The sequence below is a fragment of the Astatotilapia calliptera genome, chromosome 3 (genome assembly GCF_964374335.1).
Source record: "Astatotilapia calliptera chromosome 3, fAstCal68.1, whole genome shotgun sequence".
Classification (NCBI taxonomy): Eukaryota; Metazoa; Chordata; class Actinopteri; order Cichliformes; family Cichlidae; genus Astatotilapia; species Astatotilapia calliptera.
Genome location: NC_137424.1, coordinates 80,837,237 through 80,862,283, shown reverse-complemented (window position 1 = coordinate 80,862,283; position 25,047 = coordinate 80,837,237). Strand labels below are relative to the sequence as shown.

At 41.1% G+C, this 25,047-nt stretch overlaps 1 long non-coding RNA gene across 1 annotated transcript; it reads right to left on the bottom strand.

The window, feature by feature from the left end:
* Window positions 1–270: 270 nt before the first annotated feature.
* LOC145425943 (uncharacterized) lies at window positions 271–14,758 on the bottom strand. The gene is made up of 5 exons (XR_013906709.1): window positions 14,701–14,758; window positions 3,975–4,101; window positions 3,807–3,890; window positions 1,394–1,460; window positions 271–371 (listed from the first exon to the last, which is right to left on the bottom strand). It is a non-coding gene; the product is annotated as an uncharacterized LOC145425943 (long non-coding RNA).
* Window positions 14,759–25,047: the final 10,289 nt, after the last annotated feature.

Sequence of the window (25,047 nt, the reverse complement as noted above, 5' to 3'; positions counted from 1 at the left end):
GCGCGTCCATGCTCACAGGTGTACACACAGGTGCTCACACACACAAACTGCACCCTTTTTGGCTCCTACCTCAAAGCACACTGTGTGCTGTCGATCTTATGTGCTGCACAATAATGTTTCATATTTAGTATTTACTGTTATATTCCAATATATCATCGTGATGTTGTTTATTGTATTGTTCTCGTTTTCTTCTGCTTGTTTTCTTTTTCTTTCTCAACAGGTGATCCAGGTGATTGATATATGTATTTTTTTGTCTGCTTATTTAGTTGGTTTTTGTTTTTTTGCCCTTTATCCCTGTCCCTCTTCTCCGCTGTTTGTTTCCCCTCTTCCTTTCTCCCTTTTCTTTTTCCTCATTCAAGTCTGTCCCATACCTAGCAAGTGAAAATAAAAAAATAAATAAAATAAACAATAAAAGGTGAATCAAATAGACCATTACGGCAAGACTGGGATGGTCAATTTAGTCAAGGAAATCCGTTGGGCATCTTTCCTCGCCTTTAGACAATAATTCTGATGGCAAAAGCACCAAACGTGACAGGCGCAAAAAGAAAAAAAAAAAAAGAATAACCGTCTGCTGCCTCAATACTTCACATCCCCAGAAAGCATGTAGGTTTTACTCCCCCACCACACTTCCCATACTCATGATCCTCAGAAAAACGAGCAGCAACTAATACACGAGTAGACATGACTTAAATACAAACAGAAGAACACAGGGAGATTACAAACAGGTGGGGAACACAGCTGGGAGTAATTGACAAGATGACACAGGGGAAGCAAAACTGATTACACTGACATCAGACATGAACTGTCAAAGTAAAACAGGAAACAAGAAACAATTCACAAGACACAGATTAGACACAGAACTAAAAGGGACACATGGAAAACACAGGCCCGATACTGACAATTCAATTCAATTTTATTTATATAGTGCGAAATTAAACCAAAAGTCGCCTCAAGGGACTTTATATAACCACAGAACCAAACCTAGGAACAAACAAAGACATCAAGAAATCAAAGATTAACAATAAAAAATAGAAAACGCTGGGACACAGACCCAGGACTGTGACATTTCAAGTGTTATTGGCCATACTGTAATTTTGTTACCTAATTGCTTGTAATGTGTACTCGATCTTGAAAGGCGCTTCTAAATAAAACGGAATTTTATTCCATTTATTTTTCTTTTTGGGCCTGCCCAGCTGCCAAAGCGTATGGTTTGCTTTTCTTTCTGAAATACTGAGACATGCTTGAGATTTGCCGATATTTGCAGTTTAGTGGAGACACAAATCTGACCACAAAATTCTGTTCAACAGAAAGCTCTACCTTCTGAGCCAGAACCCAGCATGGAGATAGCTGTGAGCAAAATTTATGTAAAAGTAGATGTTGTACATGTACATACCTGAAATATGTCCAGTTGTGCTTGAAGCTGACTACTGGGAATCTCTGATGAGCTCGGTTGGCCCTCTCTGTGGAGGAGTCATGAAGAATTAAATACAGCAAAACCTTACAGCATGAAATGCAGCCTGCTGGTTAGACTACACGCCTTTGGAACAGAGGATCGCAAGTTCGATTCCTGCCTGGGGCATCTGTATCCAGTAAGGGTCATAAGGCTAGACCCCCTATGCTAAGCAAGCCAACTGCAGACATGAGCGAGACAGATAAATATGAAGGCATGCCAGCTCGGACGTCGCCCGGATCAACAAGGTCCGCGTCAGGTGTTGAGGAACCAGGGCACCCTGACGAAAAGTGGGCTACTGGAACAAGAAGGCATCGGTGGGCAAGAGACGAAAACAGGGCATTGTTGGAATGCTACTACGCAAGTAACCCCGGCGGAAGGGGTGAGTCCCTCACCCTCATGAATAGGATGAGGGACCTATGGATTCTTCGATACCCAACATCCACAATGACGGCGAAACAACTAGTAGCTCAGTGTTCCAACATTCGAAAGAAGGGACTGCTCTCACAGCTAGAGATTGACGAGGTACAACACAAATGCTACGGCAAGGAGGAGTCAGGACGCCAGGTCAGGGGGGAGATATCATCACCCCCACCCGAGATTGGGTACATAGCCCCAAGTGCGATAGGAGAAGGATCGTTGAGTGCGAGAGGAACTGACCTGAAAAATAGGATAATGGCCAAGCTTGAAACCTGGATCCCCGTAGCCGGTTACCAAGATTACGTGAAGTACCCTCAGAAGGTCTGCTAGATGATGTTAATGCAGCACTACGGACAATACCTACAACCACGATTACCGACACTAACAAGCTGATCTACAATACGGTAGCAGTGATCAGTGAGATGCTTGGCTACAAGTTGAACAGCCACAAGGGGCAGTACCCTCCATGGAGAAGGAGGCTAGAGGGCAAGATCAAAGTAGCACGGAGGGAGGTTAGCCAACTAACGGAGTTGCAGAAAGTGGATCTGAGGGCAGACCACAGCGACCTCCCTGAACAGGGTCTGGCTGGACAAAGCTGGACTGAAAGAGAGCACAGAGGCACTAATCATGGCAGCACAAGAACAAGCTCTGAGTACAAGATCCATTGAGGCTGGGGTCTATCACACCAGGCAAGACCCTAGGTGCAGGCTGTGTAAAGATGCCCCAGAGACAATCCAGCACATAACAGCAGGGTGCAAGATGCTAGCAGGCAAGGCATACATGGAACGCCATAACCAAGTGGCCGGCATAGTGTACAGGAACATCTGTGCCGAGTATAACCTGGAAGTCCCGAGGTCAAAATGGGAGACGCCCCCAAGGGTGGTGGAGAATGACTGAGCTAAGATCCTGTGGGACTTCCAGATACAGACGGACAAAATGGTGGTGGCTAACCAACCGGACATAATGGTGGTAGATAAACATGAGAAGACGGCCGTAGTGATCGATGTAGCGGTCCCGAATGACAGCAACATCAGAAAGAAGGAACACGAGAAGCTGGAGAAATACCAAGGGGCTCAGAGAAGATCTCGAGAAGATGTGGAGGGTGACGGTAACGGTGGTAATCGGAGCACTAGGTGTAGTGACTCCCAAGCTAGGCGATTGGCTCCAGCAGATCCCAGGAATAACATCGGAGATCTCTGTCCAGAAGAGCGCAGTCCTGGGAACAGCTAAGACACTGCGCAGGACCCTCAAGCTCCCAGGCCTCTGGTAGAGGACCCGAGCTTGAAGGATAAACCGCCCACAGGGGCGTGCTGGGTGTTTATATATATATATATATATATATATATATATTCTGTATACTATGCCGGCCACTTGATGCATCTTGCACCCTGCTGTTATATGCTGGATTGTCTCAGCGGCACCTTTACACAGCCGGCACCTGGGGTCTTGCCTGGTGTGATAGACCCCAGCCTCTATGGATCTTGTACTCAGAGCTTGTTCTTGTGCTGCCATGATTAGTGCCTCTGTGCTGTCTTTCAGTCCAGCTTTGTCCAGCCAATGGTAGGATTTCTGGATATCAGCCAACTCCTCTATGTTGTTACCATTTCCAATATTAACAAGTCTCTGCAGCTTTCTCATTTTATTTATTTATTTATTTATATCTATAGCTATTATATATATCCTCTCCCTCTCTTTAGGTAGATAGAGGCAATCGCACGTTTTTGAGTGTGTTACTTTCTGCTATATATCATGTCAGAGCAAAATGTTTTTACGGGTTTCACTTCCTGTTTGCTGGAGTGGATTTTCGGTTGTTTAGAAACCAAACGTTTGTTTTAAAGAGACAGTTTGAATGGGATTGACGGAATGACATGTTTGCAATTTATAACCAACAACATCAATAAGTTAAATCAAAGAATTCATATTACTAACAGCTCACCTCTCTGTAGCAAACAGAGGCTCTGCCTGTTTAGATGCGTGACTCTCTAAGGACACAGAGCTGGGTGGAGGTCCAGGCTGGTTCCTGTGAATAATGATGGAGCAGTGATGTGAGTGCTGAGCTGTGACATGGAGAAGAGTCATGGACAGTTAGAGATGGTCATCTCACCTCTGAGCTTTGGTCTGGCTCTCATGTTCCCCACACAGAGTGCTTTTAGAGGGAGGGGCTCCCTCCTCTCTGTCCTCACACTGATCCATGCTGCTCAATTCAGCTCACACACACTTTCTACCTTCACCTGCAGAAGAAACAAAAATCATTCATGTGCACATCAACTAAAATCCTCCGTTCCATCGTGTGCTGTCCAAGTATCAGCTGCTTCATCTCAGTGTCAGCTGAATGCAGTCAGACAGCAGTGTGAGGCAGAGTAAGCTGCCATCAGCTGCGCTACTTCTAATATCAGTCCACTAGATGGAGCCATGAAGCACACACGATGCATTTGTTGTGACACAGATTCACTGTGACTGGAAGTTTCACTCTAGTGATGGGATTTCCGGCTCTTTTTAGAGATCCGGCTCTTTCGGCTCGGCTCACTAAAAAGAGCCGGCTCTTTCGGCTCCGAACCGGCTCTTCAGGTTGTTTTGTTGCTTTAATTAATTTATTATTCACAATATAATATAAAATTATGCACAAAAGGAATTACTAACGTAAAAAAAGTGGTTTTATTTATATATGTTTATATATAAATATATGCGGTGGCCCCTAGAGACATAACACATACAAACTCCAAAACACATTTCTAGCATGAACTGAACTTCCAAAGCAGAGCTACTAGATCACTTAACCCTTTAAGACCTACCATAGAACCAAGTCCGCCAGAGCTTATATTATATTTTTACCTGCTGTGGAGCCATTTTTGGGAGCATTTCAAGTTGCTATACATCAATACAACCATTATAGCCCAGATTTTAATAATATGTATTCATTAAGTGCATAGTAATTACATAAATTGCAAAAAAGTGCAATAAACTACAAAAAAATTGAAAATCGTCTTTGATTTTTTTTTTTTTTTTTTTTTAAGTGACATCAGAAACAGCAGCATGTGACATCACGTGATGGCGGAGCTTCAGTTCATCCTTTGTCATTTTTTTTTTTTTTTTTTTTTTTTTTTAAAATAGGACAGGGGGAAAGAATGAAAGAAAGAGGGGGAGAGAAAGAAAGAAAACTAAAGGGGAGAAGAGACGGTGAGAAGGGGGGAAGAGAGAAAAAAAACAACAAACAACAACAAAAAAAAAACCAAACTCCTGGGTCACCTGTATGGAGAAAGAAAAAACAAACAAACAGAGGAGACAGCAAACAACAAAGAGCAACATAATAAATAGAAGAAAAAAAAAAAGCACTATCACAATAAACTACCTAGTCATAAATATCAATAGTTACTACGCAAGATAGACAGCGTTTTTGATTTTTTTAACATATATTTGTAGTTAGAGAAATTTAAGAGGCTTATCCCTCAAAACTGTAAATACAAAAAAGTTGCACAAAATAGTTTCCCACCACAGGAAATTTATTTTGAGTGTCTTCATAGTTTTATTTTTGAAATACACCAATTTTATATACTGCAGGAAAAACGAAAATAAATATTATACTGCAAATTTGCAAAAAAGCAGCATATGCATCAAAATAAACTATTTCCAGCAGTGCAATATGAGTCCTAAGCATCCCAGAAACGACACAGAAAGTCATAAAGTCAAACATAACTTTTAAAAAGAGCAGTATAGGCCCTGAGGCCCTGATCATAAAAAAGACTACATTTCCGTGAAAATGACGTCACTTCCGGTTTCGGGCAGGTAATGGCGGAAATGCAAAAGTTCGCGCTGACGTCTATTCCAACGTAGGAAGTGTTATGAACAGCTGATCGGACCGGCAAAGCGTGTTTCTGGAATATTATGTTTTTGTTCCTGCAAGCGCTTTTTATGCAGTTTTTGCAAAGCTTTATGTGGAAGGAAACTGTGACCTAGGACAAGCTGATGGCATATGATGTAAGTACAACTCCTCCGGTTTCATATGCAAAAAAAATTTTTGCGCTAGCTTACGTGGTTGCAGTGCTACTGGGATTTAAAAATAGTTACGCAAAACAGAGCGTTCCCGCTCCGATCGGCTGTAAAGGGTTAAATTACACAATTGAAAGCATGTGTGTATTGTTTGTGTATTTATACACAGACACTCAAATATATTCAAATAATTTAAAAAAAAGTTCATCTGCCTGTTACTATCACACACCAAATCCGGTCATTGGTACTTGCTGGCTTGTGTAGCCACAAGATAACAAAAGCTCAACACTGCGCCCAACATCCTGAAGCACTTCTGTTGTCTTTTGTATGTGTTTTGAGTTTTTATGTGCTTCTGAGTTTTTACGTGCTTCGGAGTTTGTACGTGTTTTTACGTGTTTTGGAGTTTTTACGTGCTTCGGAGTTTGTACGTGTTTTTACGTGTTTTGGAGTTTTTACGTGTTTTGGAGTTTGTACGTGTTTTGGAGTTTGTACGTGTTTTGGAGTTTGTACGTGTTTTTACGTGTTTTGGAGTTTGTACATGCTTCAGAGTTCGTATGTGATTTGAAGTTTGTATGTGCTTTGTCTCTAGGGACCACTATAAATATACTTTTATTTATTCACGCCACATAAAATGTAATAAATAAATCATATAATACAAAAATCAACTATTCACATTTCAACTTTTACTAGTTAAATTTTCAGCTGTTTCCTTTTACAAATTTAAAGTGAAAACAACACAAAACACTGCAAACCACAATTAAATATAAATTATAATATGAAAACAAAAAGAAGATGCACATTCTCTGTCATATGGGCCCGCATGAATCCGCACTTTCTGAATCCTTTATCATCTGCAACCGAAAATAGTTGTGGATGATTACTATACCTTTCTAATGTGAAGTTATTGTCCCTGGCTCTCTTTCTCGCTCTCTCCCTCTGGCTCTGTTCCTGTGCTACTGAGTGTAACTACCGCCCCTCCCCCCTCTGCCCAGCGTAAAGCACAAGGCTCGCGTGCAGAGTGAAGCGGAAAAAAGTGCGAGACAGAAGGTGAGAGAAAGAAAAAAAAAACCCCACGAGCCGGCTCTCGTTGTTCACGTCAAAGAGCCGGCTCTTATCGTCGCGGCAGGTAAGACCCGCGGGGGAGGACTTTGTGTTTACATCAATGATGCCTGGTGCCGCGATGCTGTTGCGGTCTGCAAACACTGTTCACCAGTGCTGGAGTTCATGGTTATTAAGTGCCGGCCATTCTATCTACCGAGGGAATATACAGCCATACTACTGTGCGCTGTGTACATCCCTCCCTCCTCCAATGTCAACAACAGGAGCGAGGCACTGAATGAACTGTACCAGCACATCAGTGAACAGCAGACAGCCCATCCTGATTCTTTTCTCATCCTGGCTGGGGATTTCAATCATGCAGACTTAAAGTGCGTGTTTCCAAAAATACAACAACACATTGACTTTCCAACAAGGGGAAACAACACACTGGACTTTGTTTACACCACCCAGAGAGGAGCTTACAAAGCTTTTCCCCTCCCCCACCTTGGCGCCTCAGACCATATCACTGTCATGCTAATGCCTGCCTACAGACCGCTCGTTAAAGTTACCAAACTGGTTCGTAAGCAGATAAAAGTGTGGCCAGAAGGGTCTTCAGAGGCTTTACAGGACTGCTTCAACACCACAGACTGGAACATGTTTAAGCAGGCTGCCACCTATAACAACACCACTGACCTCCAGGAGTACGCAGAGACTGTTACTGCCTACATCAACAAGTGTATTGAGGATGTAACAGTCACGAAAACCATAACTGTCCGGGCCAATCAAAAACCATGGATGACAGGAGAGGTCTACAGGCTGCTGAAAGCTCGGAATGTTGCCTTCAGAGATGGAGACGAGGCAAGCCTGAGGACAGCTAGGGCCAACCTTTCCCGTGGCATCAGAGAGGCTAAGAGACAGTACTCCAGGAAAATATCTCATCACTTCAAAGACAGCAGAGACTCACGGAGCCTGTGGCGGGGCATTCAGACCATCACAGATTACAAGCCCCCACCACAGACCTGTGATAGCACTATCCCCCTGCTGAACGAGCTGAACACTTTCTTTGCTCGCTTTGAAGTCCAAAACAGCACCACTGCACAGAAGACCCCACCCCCTCCTGGTGACCAGGTGATGACTCTGTCCCCGGACAGCGTGAGGAGATCCCTCAGCAGGATCAATGCACGTAAAGCTCCGGGTCCTGACAACATTCCTGGTCGTGTACTGAGAGACTGTGCAGTGGAACTCACTGATGTCTTCACAGACATCTTCAACATATCACTCATCCAGGCTGCACTCCACTCGGCACTCACACACCTGGACAAAAAAGACTCATATGTTCGAATGCTGTTCATAGACTTCAGTTCAGCATTCAACACCATAATCCCCCAACAGCTCACTCAAAAACTGGTCCAGCTGGGGCTCAACACCTCACTGTGCAACTGGCTGTTGGATTTCCTCACCGGAAGACCTCAAGCAGTACGGGTTGGCAGTAATACATCCAGCACCATCATTTTAAACACGGGGGCCCCGCAGGGATGTGTGCTGAGCCCCCTCCTCTTCACTCTGCTGACCCATGACTGCACTCCATCATACAGCTCCAACCTCTTCATCAAGTTTGCGGACGACACAATGGTGGTGGGTCTCATTAGCAACAGGGATGAGACCGACTACAGAAGTGAGGTGAGACGCCTGGCCACGTGGTGTGCTGACAACAATCTCTCTCTGAATGTGGAGAAGACGAAGGAGATTGTTGTGGACTTCAGGAGAATGCACACCCAACATGCTCCTCTGACCATTGACGGAGCGTCTGTGGAGAGAGTGAGCAGCACCAAGTTCTTGGGTGTGCACATCACAGAGGATCTCTCCTGGACGTACAACACCACAGCACTGGCCAAGAAATCACAGCAGCGTCTCTTCTTTCTCCGCAAACTAAGAAGAGCAGGAGCACCAGCCCCCATCATGTACACTTTCTACAGAGGCACCATCGAGAGCATCCTGTCGAGCTGCATCACTGTGTGGTTTGGAGCCTGCAATGCGTCCTGTCATAGAACCCTCCAACGCATAGTGAGAGCTGCAGAGAGGATCATTGGTGTCTCTCTCCCCTCCCTCCAGGACATTTACAGCACCCGTCTCACTAAAAAAGCCCTTTGCATAGTGGCTGATCCCACGCACCCAATGCAAAGCTTCTTCAAGCTGCTGCCGTCAGGGAGGAGACTGCGGAGTCTCCAGGCCAGGACCAGCAGGCTGAAGGACAGCTTCATCCATCAGGCTGTCAGGAAGCTTAACTCCCTCCCGATTCTGCCCCCTCTACCCTCTCTCCTCCACGGTCTCACTGAACTCTGTCACACACACACACACACACACACACACACACACACACACACACACACACACACACACTCTGACTCACTCACTGGCCTGCACCAGTTACCAGTCCTTTGTGGAGCATTGGACTGCCATTACCTCATAAGACTTTGTTGTTACACTATCTCTTACCGTACATTACCAAATCTCAGGCACTACTCTGCCTGGTTTACACTCAATGTCATTTACCCATTCTATTGTATATTGTATAGCTTTCTTGTAATATGTAAAATTGTATTGTATTTATTTATTTAAATTTTTACTTTTTAATTATTTTACTTGCATTTTTAATCACTCTCATATTTAAATGTTCATTTGCTATTTTATCTAGGGATTGAGAGTAACGTAGTTTCTATTCTCTGTATGTCCTGTACATGTGGCAGAATTGACAATAAAGTTGACTTTGACTTTGATACATTTCAACAAATATGTCTTTGTTCTAAACTGTTTGCTTTCCTGTTTCACACTGAGATACAGACACCGACATCTGCACTTTAGCTCAAATTAAGATATTGATAACTGTTATTAAGCATTATTATCCAGAAATATAAATTATTGTAGTACAAATGATCAGGATTTTATACAACAGCTTCTTTAAAACATTTTGAAAATATGCTCATTAAGATTTTTTTTAATTTATAGTACTTCCTTCTTCTCAACATTATAAATGGACTGTTTCTTATACAGAGCTTTGTTACTCTACTTGACCTCTCAAAGCACTTCACACAACTTGTCTTTATTATATATCTATAATAAATAGTTCAGCTCCCTGGCCTCCCTCAACCCGGATACCGAACAGCTGTTGATGCATATCACCAGACAGTTTGACAGCATTACTGTGGACCAGCATTTCCTCTCCACCTCCTCCATACACTGATGGAGGCAGGAAAATGACTCTGGATTGAAATCAATCAGATCAGACTGATCTCTGTGTGTTTCCGCACTAAAACTTTCATTTGTTCACTCCTAAAATATGTCGTCTGACTGCTCAGACTGAGTCAGAGTAAGTGTATTGTTGGGTGTTGCTTCTACCTGGAAGGATGCGGGACTCCACCTGAAGGTGGACAAGTGGGAGGAGGTAGATTTTTAGATGAGTTTCTGTTTTACTTTGTTAATAAAATGAACCCACTAAGATGAAGAAAGTGAAATTAGACAAGTTTAATCTGTCATCACAAAATGGCATGACTTTGTGTCTTTCTACAAATTCATAATTATCAATAAAGTCTCCTGAAAATGACTCTGATTTATTATCTCAGGATAACTTGGTAAAAGAACATACTTTTAATGGGCGACATTCAAAGTGGTCTAAACAGTTCCTAAGGTCTGAAGAACAGCTGTAAACGTGGACGTTTCCATGCTGCTCCTGAATGCAGCACACAGCAAACTTTCCAGTCTAAGTTTCACATGACTTTTCTCAAGTGCATAACGGTGAAGTTTTTACTGCCATAAACAACTTTTAATTTTTTTTACTTTATTTAATTCAGTTCAGTTAATATATAATTTTACACAGTAATGCAGTTTTGAAAGAGCAGATTCTCAGCTTTTGTGTTCAAGCAGTTGTGCAGAAATAACATTAAACTGTTACATTACTGTTATATACTGTGAACCTCCCAAAATGAACATAGAGAGATATAAACTTGTTTCCATGGTGCCATTAAAAAAATCATAAAAAAGTTTTGTTTTTTTACAGTGTTTGTAGTCCCGATCAGGCAGACATGGTTTATTTGACTATATTATAGTGAAACACTGGGTTAAAGGTGAGGAGTAAATGTGTTTTTAAATTAGATTTAATAACAGTAAGTGAAGTAGCCAGACATCAACGGAAAATCATTCCACAATTTTGGAGCTGCAGCTCTGAAGGCTCTGACCTTACATTGAGTCTTTGGAACAAGCAAAAACATCTGGACTGCTGACCTGAGAGATACAAAGGTACATGAGCTCCCACAGATAAAATAGGGTACAACCATGAACAGACTTAGAGACAAATGAAAGGATCTTAACATGGATTCAGAAACAAACAAAATTTTTGAAGGTAAGCTGACACTGAAGTAAGGTGTTCTTTGCTTGCACCAGATAAAAATTAAGCAGCAGTGTTTTGTACCAACTGTGGATGAGCAACAGACTCCTAGCTTATTCTACTTAAAAATTCACTAATCGAGACGAAACGTAACAAAAGACTGTGTTAAGCACATTAAGCTTATTGTATAAGCCTCAAACATTCATACCTTTTCCTCCATAATTAAAGAATATGTAAGTTGCAAAACCTAAACCTTTTAGATTTGCTTAAAATAAAAGACATTAACTATTCAGAAATGTTGTCCACCGTTTTGTCCCTTTGAGACATTTTATTCCATGGATAAGATCAGAGACTCTTTAAACCCTCAGTCTCTGCTCAGTCATCAGTTCATTAGTCTGTAAAAAACATTGTCCTTTTAGAGCAGGTATGCTCATGTAAAGGTTAACATCGCCACACAAGACACAATGAGAAGCAAAAATAATCACAAATGAACATAAATAAGTTCTCATAATCTGATATCAGAGTCAGAGTCCTTATATATCAAACATGCAGTGAACTCAGCCTCTTGTAAGTTAGTTGGAAATTCTCAGGTGTAAAGATCTGAACCACTTTAACAGGATCAGATTATTGTGTCCAGGAGATCAGGTCTAAGTCAGTCTGGTCATGGTCAGCAGAGGTGAAGACCTACAGAGCAGGAAGCAGACTGATCCTGGCTTTTCATGTTTTCATTTAAGAAGGAATCAGATTTATTCAGCAAAATAGACAAATGCGTTTAAAAAAGGATGAACAGAGTAAAACATTAATAACCTGGTAAGTAATCAGTCACACACATACTATTACACACTCAGACATGAGGAATTGTGTTCAGTAAACATTCCTCGGCTGACAGTTGATGATGGAGGAGGCACAGAAACTGATGGAGCTGATAGATCAGAACAGGAAGTGAGAATTTTTCATTTACTTGACATAAAGTAAATCTGATGCATAATCTGAATTAACATATAAATCAAATAAATGGATGTGTGTTACTCTTGATGCAGCTCTGTTAAATAACACGTTTTGCTGTTGATACTTGAGAGAGATCAGCTATGCTGCAAACTGAAACTATGCTGCATGCAGTTTCTAGTTTTTCTAGTTTAAACTTCCATGAAGAACGTTTCCTTGGCAGTAAACACCAAACTTAAAAAACATTTTTGCTTCTCACGAACATGATGGAAAAAAGAGGAGAACTAATGCTAATTTTAAGGACCAGCTCAGGATCACTACTTCTCACCTGTGTTCATGGCATAAACATTATAGGGATATTACAGAAACTGCTGCAGTTTACAATATAGTTTTGGTAACATTTAGTTATGTCTGTGTCCCTGAATTCATTTAATTCTAATCTGAAGAACTTTGTCATGTCTGCAGATGAATGATGGTCTAGTAATTGTCACAGTTTTCTTTGTATGTTTCTTATTTTTTGATATGTTATTAGTTTTTGTGTTATTTCCTATCTGTCTTTAGTTTGGGTTGTTATTGTTTATTGTTCCTTGGTTTTCTATGTTTTGGGGTTTTGGTATTTATCATCATGTATTTAGGTCTGTTAAGTTTGTGTTGCCATGCTTAGTTTTAGTGTTCCTGTTTTATTTTGACAGTGTCTTGTGTTCCTTGTTCATTATAGTTAGCTTTCCTTTCTTGTTCCTGTCATTAGGGTTATGTCTGTCAGCTGTTCCCCCATGTGTCTCCACTTCCACTGATCACCTCATGTGTGTATTTAAGTCTTCTGTTTTCTGCTTGTCATTGTCGGTTCGTCTGTTTATTTGACCTCAGTCTTAGTTACGGTTTTCGTCTGTTATGTATTATTAGTCTTAGTCATGGATTTGCTTGTTATTTTCCACCACAGTCATAGTTTAGGTTTTGGTCTCAGTACCGTTTAGTATTTTGTTTCTTAGTGTCTTGTCAGTTTACTTTGGTTTCCTGGTTTACTTCTGCCGTCATCTAATAAAGGATCACTTTTCTGTTCAAACTTCAACTCCTCGTCCTCATCTGCTTTTGGGTCCTGTTTCCATTACACACCGGCGCACCCCGCCGTGACAGTAATAAAGTCTATTACTTCTGATGGTATTATAGGTACTCTTGGTGTGCCTGACAGTTTTACCTTGGGCTTCCTTCTCTCACCCCAGCTGGTCTCAGCAGATGGCCATGGCTCCCTGAGCCTGGTTCTGCTGGAGGTTTCTTCCTGTTAAGGGAAGTTGTTAGTACCTCCAGCACTAAATCAGTTCACTATGAGAAGTAGTTTTCTAAGATATTGTCAGATTAGGGAACTCTTATGTGAAAGGGCACACCAAATATTAGTAACCACCACTGAAAAGACTCACCTCTGCTTTTGAGCCCAGATCTAAAAATGTCTAAAATCAGCTGGTTCATAGACCTCAGATTCATATTGAAACTGACAGGCTGTAAAAGTTTCATGTCATTTTATGGAAATGTGTGAAAATACTGTAACAGGTACTGGAGCAAATGACTTACTCCAGTGAATAATTAAGTAACGTACTGGATTACTTTTAAGAAAAAACATCCAGTAATGTGTAATACATTACTTTGTTTTTGAGTAACCACCCTAACGCATCATGTGAACTTTACTCTGACTCAGTCTGAGCAGTCAGACGGCATATTTTTGGAGTGAACACATGAAGGTGTGGCCCACACACACACACACACACACACACACACACACACACACACACACACACACACACACACACACACACACACACACACACACACGTACACACTGTCTGTTACACGCTTTGACATAATATCTGGTTGGAATCCTTCTCTAAGGCTCGATGCTCATGTGAACACTGTGCTAAGAAAGTTGACATGACTCTCAAAGTTCAAGCCTCTTCTGTCCAAATGCAACCTCGAAATATTAATGTACAATAACTTTCCTTATGTAGATATTATTATCAGGTACAGGATTTTAAACATGCTGAAAATGTTCATGCGTTTGTGAAAGATATTTTCATCTATTCTTCTCTATTTTCTTTGCATACACTGACCCTGAACTGAGCTGGAGCTTCTCTGCTTCTTTTTATTTTACCGTCACTCCAGTAAAACCCGAATATCGACTTCTTAACAAGAGACTGATTTTATCTGATTGTTTCCAGTTAAAGTAACGATCATTGTTTCATCAGGTTAATGATCAGTGTCTAAAGTCTCACACATATTCATTTAAACCATTTATCACAGTAACAAATGTTTCAGTGCAGAGATACTAACTGTTAACCTGAGTGGATTCAGTTCATCAATAATCTATAATCATGTGTCTTCAAACACAATAGTGATCAAAGTTTGTCCTGAAATAAGAGCTGAACATCGGGTCCAAACATCACACAGCAGAAACAGTCAAATTTTTAAAGGAGGAAACAAACAAACTTACAGTGTCTTCAAACACACACACCAACAACAAGCTCCACTCCACACCTGGAGACTAAACACGGACAAGTGAGTGAAGCGGGACTCCACCTGAAGCAGCACAGGTGGGAGGAGCTGAGCAGAAGCAGCAGCCGAGTTGATTTAACAACATCCTACGAGTTCTTGACAAAGAGACTGATGTGAAAAGTGAAGCCTCTTTCGTGTGTCTTTTCCCTTTTTCTTTCCTCTTCTGATTTCCTCTGAAGTCCACTCAGAGGAAATGGGAACAGTCATTTTTGTTTTTACTTTCTTGCTTCATTCAACTCCTTTGAACTGCCATGAAATTTCTCACTAACCAACAGGTTCAGGAGACACTGCTTCACTTCACAAAGCCTTCTCTGACGTCTTGTGCAGACATGATCCCAGAAAGAAATCAAATCAAATTTACTGTCATTCTGTGTCTCTACATAAATAGAAAACACTTATTTGGAGTAAACCTATCACTGTTGGTATCAGTGTGAGTGTCAGCAATCAAAGGAAGGTGCGTTCACACTGAGCTTTGATTTCAGTGGAGGTGGACATATTTAAATATCATCATGATATGTGAGAACTAAGTAGAAGTATTTGTGGTTAAGACCGACTTCAGGTCTATGAAGAAGGATCACTTTCATTGGGGTACATCATAATGACAACCTATCTTGCACACTGTGAATAATCAGGAGTCAGAGCTTAAGACTGCCCTCCTCACCCTGATGTCCTTCAGCTGTGTAAACATAAACAAACTAAAGTTGTCACGGTCACGGTCCCTCACCGGCTGATTCCGTGTTGGGCAACATGTGTCCTTGTGCTCTCTCTCTCTCTCTCCCTCTTTCTCAGGTCACACCTGTGCTCATCATCACACCTGGCGCTGGTTACCACTATCAGAAGGGCTTTTTAAGATGGCAGACCTACACTACTCGTCGCTGGAACGTTGAGTCATCCGCGTTAGTGCCTCAGCAATCTGCCTAAGTCTGTGAGTTTCCTTGTGATCTAGTGCTAATTGGATTTTCTGTGTGTGTGCGTAGATTCCCCCCGGACCCGTCCCTGTACCCCCGAGTGAGCGAGAGGAGCGACTGGAGTGGGAAAAGAGTGGGACTGTTGGCTGAAAGAGCAGAGTGTGGTTTTGGACCCTTCCCCCCTGGAGCCCCGGACACCTTCCCCAAGCACCTTGTATATACATAATCACCCGGTGACACCACTGTAAATAAACGCATTGTCAGTTTCTGCAAAGGTCTCCTGGTCTGCGCCTGAGTCCGTTTACAAAACCGTGTCAAAAGTGACCTTAAAGTGAAACGGGGACTCAGGGGTTGGTAAGGATTGTGGTGTGTTGCATGTGCGGCTGGCAGCTTGTGAGCTGCATGCGTGGTAGATAAAATGGCTCAAAACAACACTCTCTGGACCCGCCGTGTCTCATTCACACCACAGTGGTGCCGAAACCCAGGAAGTCGCACGGCGGGCCTACAACCGATCCTGAGGAAGGAACTGGCCCAGAGGGTTCCCGAAATGGCATCTACCCAGCGGGAGCAGGTGGCGGAGGTGCGCCGCCAACAGGAAGAGCTGTTGAAGGAGAGCGAATGCCACCTGGGAAGGATGGCGGAGCTGCCGGCACTGCTGCAGGCCTGGGCGACCTCGCCGCCACCCCAACTGGGGTATCCTGATTGTGGGAAATAATCTTATTAACAACCTGATTCATGTTTTTTCCTGGATGACTACATGCTTCTATTCATCCATGACTAGCATGACCTGGATGACTGAGAAGCTCCAGTTTCTTTGTGAAGACTCTGACCACTGAAGCATTTAAGCATGAAAGGGCTCTTAACTCGAGGATGAACCAGTGTGATGCTCATCTTTTTATACTTGCACTGACATCACTCATTTTTATGCTCTGCTTATTTGTGTTCAAGCTTTTTGTCATGGTCGTTTTGAAAGGTGCTCTATAAATAAAATGTGACTTTACTTTGACTTCATGTCCACACGTTACAGACAGATGTTTAAACTGCATCTGGAGCTACATTAATACTACCAGCCTGTCATGGAAACACACCATTTGCTCCCATTTCTCTGGTTGGATCCACAAGAAATGCCAAAGATAAAAGCTGCCATGCATCAAAGTGTCTCTGTGACAGAAACAGAAACAAAGCCACCTCTTTCCACCTTTACTTTCTCCTCTTTCCTTTACTCCTTCTTTGTCTCCTCTGTGCTCATTAATTTTTTTTAAACTTCCTATTCTCTCCTTTCCTCTCTCCCTCTATCTCACTTCATCCTTCAATCTGGCTTCCTTTGATCAGTCCCATGTCTCCTCCTCCCTTGTCCTTCTCTCCTTCCTTAGAGTCTTCCTCGATGAAATGAGACAATTTTCATGTTTACTTTGAACATAAAATATAAGATTTACATGTTTTTAGTAAATTATTTTATTTGACCGACACTTTTTCATCTCACATTTTTAGTACAATTTAAATAAAGTTTTAAAATAGCTTTTAATTTCCTGTTTTATTTTGAAAATCACAGCCAGTGATGTAATGTTTTTAAATGAATGTTAAATACTTGCTTTGTTATTTGTTTAGTAAAGTTCATTATCTGTATTTCTATAAAAGCACCCTTTTCTCATTTTAAAAAAATATTCTCATTTATAAAAATATTCTAATTCCTCTATTCAGTTTTATTTATACAAGCGCAAATAAAAACACGCACTGTTTTTTGTGTGAAGAAATCAAACATGAGCTGAAGAAACAGTAAAGTTCCTAAGGACAAACTGTTAAAGGAGGAAACAAAGCAAACTTACAGTTTCTTCAAACACACCAATAACAAGCTCCATTTACTTCCTTATAGTTTAGCTGCTTCCTGCAAAGAGCAGGAATTCACCTGAGTGGAGACAGATTTTCACAATAAGACTACTCTGTAACTAATGTAACTTCACACTGACGGTTTGTGACTGCTTGTCTTTGTGGTGACAGAATTTAAATAACTTGGTGTCACTTCTTTCCTGTTTCCCTGAGCAGATTCCGCTCTGACTCATATAATCAAACTAGTAAATATCAACCATCATATTAAAGGAGTCCTCATTTTATTATATAAATCAACAGGAATGTGACACTGATCAAAGAAGCTCCTTTTAATGGCTGCCATTTAAAGCTATTACAGGTCATGTTAAATGCAGTACTTGTGAGACAGCTCTTGTTTTTACCAGTGTGTGTATGGCAGCAAAAACAAGAACTGGATTCACCTTAATACATTTGTTTCACTGTGTTGTGTCCTCCACTTCATGTTTTCATTCACATACAATTCCTGTGTTTGTTTGTTTGCGTATTGTTATGTAACATGTCAGTTCAATGAAACTGAATGCTAATGGCTGCTGGGCGGGGCCATCTGCTGGACCGGTTGGGGTGAGAGAAGGAAGACAGGATAAAGACATGCTGTGGAAGAGAGACAGAGGTTAATAATAGATATGATTCAATGCAGAGAGGTCTGTTAACACATAGTGAGTGAAGAAGAAATACACAGTGCATCATGGGAATCCCAAACAGCCTACACCTATTACAGCAATCATTTGCAGTCGGGTGGTCGGGCTGTCCACAGACACACTCGGACGTTTAGCTCTCCGTTCCTCCTTCACGTTCTTCATATATCCATGTTGGAGAAATTAAGTAAATAAGTAAATACGTAAGTATATAAATAAGTAAATACCGGGGCTGAATGCCCTTTGTGTTCATTGGTTAACCTCTGTCCTGAAATGCCACTGGCGTGCTCTCCTGCTCTCTATGAAAATTTTTTTAACTCATTTTATTCGTAAAGTTTTACATCTTAAGTCCTCACTCCCCTCAGTGTCGAGTTTTATTCCCACCCCTGGTTGTTCATCATCATTTCAACAGTTTGAGCCGGTGTCACTCCATACTCTCAAGCGACTTATTGACCAATCAAAGAACACCTCTCCTGCTTATGATATCCTTCCATCTCGTTTAGTTAAGGATTGCTTCAGCGTAATTAGACCCAGCATCCTATCTCTAATGAATATATCTCTACTTGCAGGCTCTGTTCCTTAAGCCTTCAAACGCGCTGTTGTCCAGCCTGTTCTTTAAAAAAGGAACCTTGATCATAACGATCTTGGGAACTATAGGCCGATCTCTAACCTTCCATTCCTGTCCAAAACACTGGAGAGGATAGTTCTTTCACAACTCCAGCCACATTTGGATGCGAATGCCATTTATGATAAATTTCAGTCCACTTACAAACCCTGTTAAAGTACTGAAACGGCCTTGCTCAGAGTCCTCAATGATCTCCTTCTGATTGCTGACTCCGGACGCTCTTCAGTCTTGGTCCTAGTAGATCTATCCTCGGCCTTTGATATGGTAGATCATAACATCCTATTAGCAAGGCTTGAACATGCAGTTGGCATTGGAGGTGCCGCCCTAGATTGGTTTAAGTCATACCTCTCTAATTGGTCCTTCTCGATCAATTTTGACCCTTATTTCTCCTCTGCTGCACCTGTCTCCTGCAGCGTGCCTCAAGGATCTGTCCTTGGCCCCCTGCTCTTCTCACTGTATATGCTCCCCTTAGGCGCAATCTTTGAGAAGTATAACATCGCACATCATTGTTATGCTGACATACAGATGTATTTCAAGCTAACTGATGATCCCTCTATGTCTTTGTACGGCTTTCGCGACTGCATGCGTGAGGTCAAAAATTGGCTCGCAGGTAACTCTCTTATTCTAAACGACAGGAAAACGGAAATTATCGTCTTTGACAGTAGAGTCCCCCGTAGCCAACTCCATGACGCCCTCGGTTCCTTTAACAGTTCCCTCACTGACACTGTTAGTGACCTGGGTGTATTTTTGGATAGCTCTTTTAAGTTCGATAAACAAGTGTCCTCTGTTGTTAAATCTTGTTTCCATCAATTGCGTCTTATTAGCCAGACATTATGTTCCACATAGGGACCTTGGAAAGCTTATCCACGCCTTTGTGACATCTAGGTTGGATTATTGCAAGTCACTGTACTTCGGTCTTAACTCTACTCTCCTCCATAGACTCCAAATTGTTCAGAACGCAGCTGGTTGTCTCCTTACTGGTAGTGGGCGGCGTGTCTCTATCACCCCTGTCCTTGCTGATCTGCATTGGCTTCCCGTTAAGTACTGCATTCAATTCAAAATCCTGCTGCTTACCTTCCGAATTATTAACAATAATAATTGTTACCAAGCTACCTCATTGAGCTACTTAGATCATACACCCCTAATAGAGCATTAAGATCATCTTCCCAGTCACTCTTGGTACTGCCGAGATCCCGGCTGAAGACTAGAGGTGACCACCAATTTTTTTTTTTTTGACTGTTTTATCCTCTACACTTAGCCTTCTTTTATGCTTTTATATGCAATTATTTTGCCTTCGTGTGTTTTAATGCCATTCAACGTGCTAGCACGTTTTGGTACCTTAACCCATAACCCTCATCCTTCCCTTTTACTTCATCTTACCCACTTGCATGTTAAGCACTTTGGTACACCACTGGTTTTTAAATGTGCTATATAAATAAAGTTTGTTGTTTGTTGTTGTACCAAAAAATATACCTCTTAGCAATGCACTGGGATGTCGTGTTTCTTCAATCATGACATCCTGGTGCATTTCAGACCCAGCAACACGCTCAGACAAAAACTGGTTCACCCGAAAGACAAAACTCCAAAACACAGACTTAACAATGTGGTGTATGCTGTACAGTGCAGCGAGGAATGCCCAGACCTCTACATTGGAGAGACCAAACAGCCACTTCACAAGCGCATGGCACAACACAGAAGAGCCACCTCCACAGGACAAGACTCAGCAGTCCATCTGCATCTTAAGGATAAAGGACAGTTTTTCGAGGATGCCAGTGTTCACATTTTGGACAGAGAGGACAGATGGTTTGAAAGAGGAGTGAAAGAAGCCATATTTGTCCACTGTGAGTGACCATCTTTGAACAGAGGCGGTGGTTTATGACACCAACTGTCTGCCATTAATAATCCAGTTTTGAGATCCCTCCCCAGACGCCTTAACGCCCACTCACATCCTGGGCCATCTGACCTCAGGAAATCACATGATAGGGTGGGGCCAGGTTTCACAATGAGCTCACCCAAAACCCTGGCTGATTGTGACCCACACCCGTTTTCACACCTTGGCTCATGTGATTAGAGGATCATCAGGGGGTCCTTTGTCCCTCTTCGGGGGGGATACTCCCACTTTTGGGACTCTCCACATTTTGACCTTAGAACTGAAGAAGCTTCTCGGATGAGAGGTGGAAGCAACTCAAAGAAATCCAGACGCTTTTCTTTCCAAGCTCCTTAGACCTCTTAACAATGCAAAGCTATCAGCACAGGTGTAAAAGTACACACAATATTTATTTAAGTAGAAGTACAGATACTAGTGTTGAAGAACACTCTAATAAAAAGTAAAGGCTCCTAAATGTCTTGAAATTAAAAAAGTAAAAAACAACTCATTGTAGGACAATTGTAACCTATTGTAATTAATAATATAATATAATATAATTAGATGAGAATCCAAATGTTGTTCTAATGTAAATCTTACTTGTTCCCTTGAATCCGTTCTATATGACACAAGCAGTGAAAGAGAATCTTAAAAATAACTCTTTCCTGTTGCTTACATGGTAAAGGGTTTGGGGAAACCCTCAGAGCTTTTGTACTGGCTCAGCAGTTTCTGGAGAACAGAATCACAGCTCACAATGATTTCTAATGTGAGGTTCAGTACAGGCTGTGATCAGCTGACCTGCTGCTCTTTGTTCATTTAAACAGCTGAACTCAACAAGATGGAAACAGATGTTTCACAGCTACCTTAGCTGATTTCCATCCCCTACGCTGACAGCACACTATCCAATCTTTATACTAGACAGGAGAACGTTGGTATATAGATTGAACTGAGTGAATCAATCTAAGCATTATCAGCTGAAATGAAACAAATCTCTGCCACACTTGATGTAACTGAACTCTGGCCATGAACACCAATCGAACACAGCGCTTTACTAAACACTTTAAGGCTCATGTAGCCCCATTATTTTATATTGCACAGCTGCCTTGTGGTTTGTGTCACATATTTGTGTTTTTTGCCCAGAGATGTGCATCGTAGTATAGTTTTGGATTTGGACTGCTACACTCAGATACTAACAGACAGAAACAAAGGGAAGCTGTCTTCTCTGAAGATGGTCTGCCTGGATTCGTGATGACACCAGAAGGTCTAAACCTTTGAGACTGACTCTCCAAGAGAAAAACAGGCCTATAAATGCTGCTGTTAGGACAGACCTTCCGAAAGTGTGGGGCCCGCCCCCTAGCGGGGGGGCGCAGAGCCATTGCAGGGGGGGCGCGATATGAAAGGGGGGGGGGACAAAACACTTGGACACTGCTAGCACGGGGTAACCCAAGCTAACCTGGTAACCCAACAAAAATTCCTCAGTATTTGAAGAACACAAACTTAGTGTGTTAGTTTGTTTTGCAGGACATCTCACAGTATGATACATCATTTATCCAAACACACCATATATAAATCCAATATTTCAATAAAGCCATAAGGTTACATTAGTGGAATATTTTTGTGAGCCCGTTGAGCTAATGTGATGAAATCATAACTATATGTTGATTAAAGTCTAATATAAGCACAGTGCTGGTGTGCAGGGCTGTTATATGCTGATGGCATATTATAAAGTGTTATGTCTATATCAAGCTTTTAACCTCATAATAAGCAGATATATTTCTGTGTTTGTCTTCAACATTCCGATCCTTACAGATGATTTGATGTGTGGATCAACAGCTATCACTAATTGAAGCACTTTAAACCTGCACTGGAAAAATATCACTTGTTTCAGCTGTGATCACTTTTGTTCCTCAGAATAAATTGTCAGCAGCTCATTAGCTGTGACAGAGGAGCAAAACATCCACACGTTAACTGCGACCGCTGAAGTTCGTCTGTGAAGCCAACAAGTATGAAATGATATGTGAAAAGGATATTTAACATTAACTGTACCAATGATGTTGTGTTTTAGGCACAGATTTATTTCAAATATTTGAGGGTGCCACATGGCCCGGCCCGGGTTAGAATCCAACGTCCCTATCAAATAAAGCTGAAAAAGCCCCCCCACACATACACACAAATTTTTGAGCAGATGGCATATTAGGTTGTAATGAAATGTATGTTTAAATGTGTCAAGAACATTTATGAGTTGCAGTGAAAGGAAGTGCATGTAAATGGTAAAATAAACAGAACTTTCAGTTTATCTATTAATCAAAACTATGTTAATGACAAGAAACTATACTGTGTGAAAATAAACTGAATTTTCCATTTTATACGTGAATGAAATGCCTATAAATAGTATATAGAGTACACTGTAGAATTACAGAATTTTCCTTTTTACCATTTAAGGGAAAGTCAACTTCTGTAATAAACAAAAAATAATATATATATATATATATATATACATACATATACATATACATATATACACACACACACACACACACACACACACACACACACACACACACACACACATATATATATATATATACACACACACACACACACACACATATATATATACACACACACATACATACATACATACACACACACACTCTAGCAGCAAATTACTGTTGGGTCTGTGTTTCCACAAGCCCCGCTAGTTTAGAGACTTATTCATCATGAAGAAAACAAGACAGTCAGTGATCGATCGATTTACTTGCAAGGGAGGCCTCGTCGGTGTCTACCACAAAATGTCCCCAACGACGGCCTCCGCTTGGTGCCTTTTATTGGGAAAACCGTTCACACAATACACATCACAGCAAAGCAACACCCACATGGTTCTAAGACAAGGCACTATGTGTGTGTGTTATGTGAGAATGCGTGTTCCTGATCATAACTGTTTCTACAACATCCTGGTCATAAAGAGGGTAGTCTCCCCCACACCCAATGTATGGTTTACCATGGATAACACAGTGAAGCCATACAAAGGGCAGGAAGCTTACCAAACATCAGACCTTCACAAAAATTGTGCTTGTGATAAAACACTACAGCCCCCCCAGAACCTCAAGAGGCTGGGGAGGGGGGACAAAGGAATTCCTTTCATCACAGAGTTAAAACAATGTAGAGATGGTAAGCATAAAAATGACACCATTTAACAATTCACTTTAACAATTACCACAATTCTTTTTTTAATGTATTCCCGTTTTACAGTGAATGCAAAACTGTGAAATCCAGGCTTCTGCTGTATACCTGAGTTTTTTTATATCTCCAAATAACGTGGACGTTTCTTCTTGTAAAATAAATGAGAAAAGATGATTTACCACAGGGGTGTCCAACTCCAAGTCCTTGAGAACTACCTTCCTACAGCTTTTAGATGTGTCCCTACTCCAACACAGCTGAATCAAATGGTTTGATTAGCTGTTCAGCATACCATCAAGTTTGGCAAAGGCCTGGTAACAAGCCATTCCTTTGATTCAGATGTGTTGGAAAAAGGATGTATCTACACTCAAAAAAAATGAAATGTACACTTTAATTAAAATTATTTTGTCAACAGGTTCCACGAAATTGCATTATGTTAGTTTAAAGCAAAAATCTTTAGTTCATCTAATTAAAAAAAACTACTTAAGATTAACAAGACATATTTAAGACTAACTAAATCAAGTTATGTTGTATGAACATAGATGATATATTTACAGGTTAGATAGTTTAGATTAGTTACTTCAACACATTTCTTATTTGTGGCAGTAAAATGTTAAATTTAAGTTATATTAATTCAAATATTATATTTTCAGCCACCTTGTGCTTTACTAATTAGTTTTACATAAATCTATTTTGTCAACAGGTTCCACACAAATGAATTAAGTACATCCAACTTATTTTTTTAAATTTCTTTTATTGCCAACACATTCAGTGAGCATTTGTGTAAACCCAGTCCAAAATAAAACACAACAGCTCATTAGGGTTAGTAATTAACAGTATGTAGACAGATGCAACATCAAGATTTTAAATTAAATGTCTGTATCTGCCAGAAATAGAAGAAAAAAAACATTGAAGACCACATAACACATTGATAAGATGACACTCAATTTGGTAAAGTAAATCCGTTGGGCATCTTTCTTTGCCTTTAGACAATAATTCTGATGGCAAAAGAGCCAAACGGGACAGGCAAAGAAAAAAAAAAAAAAGTGATAAGATGACACTTGAGTTATGCACATGTGATGCTAGTAAGGTCTGGAGTGTTTTTTCTTTTAGTGTCTAAAATGAATAGCAAAGTAGCTATTTGCAATGATTGCTTAGGGTCAGTCCAGTAACACAACGCCAATGAAGTGCTTTCCTTTAACAATGC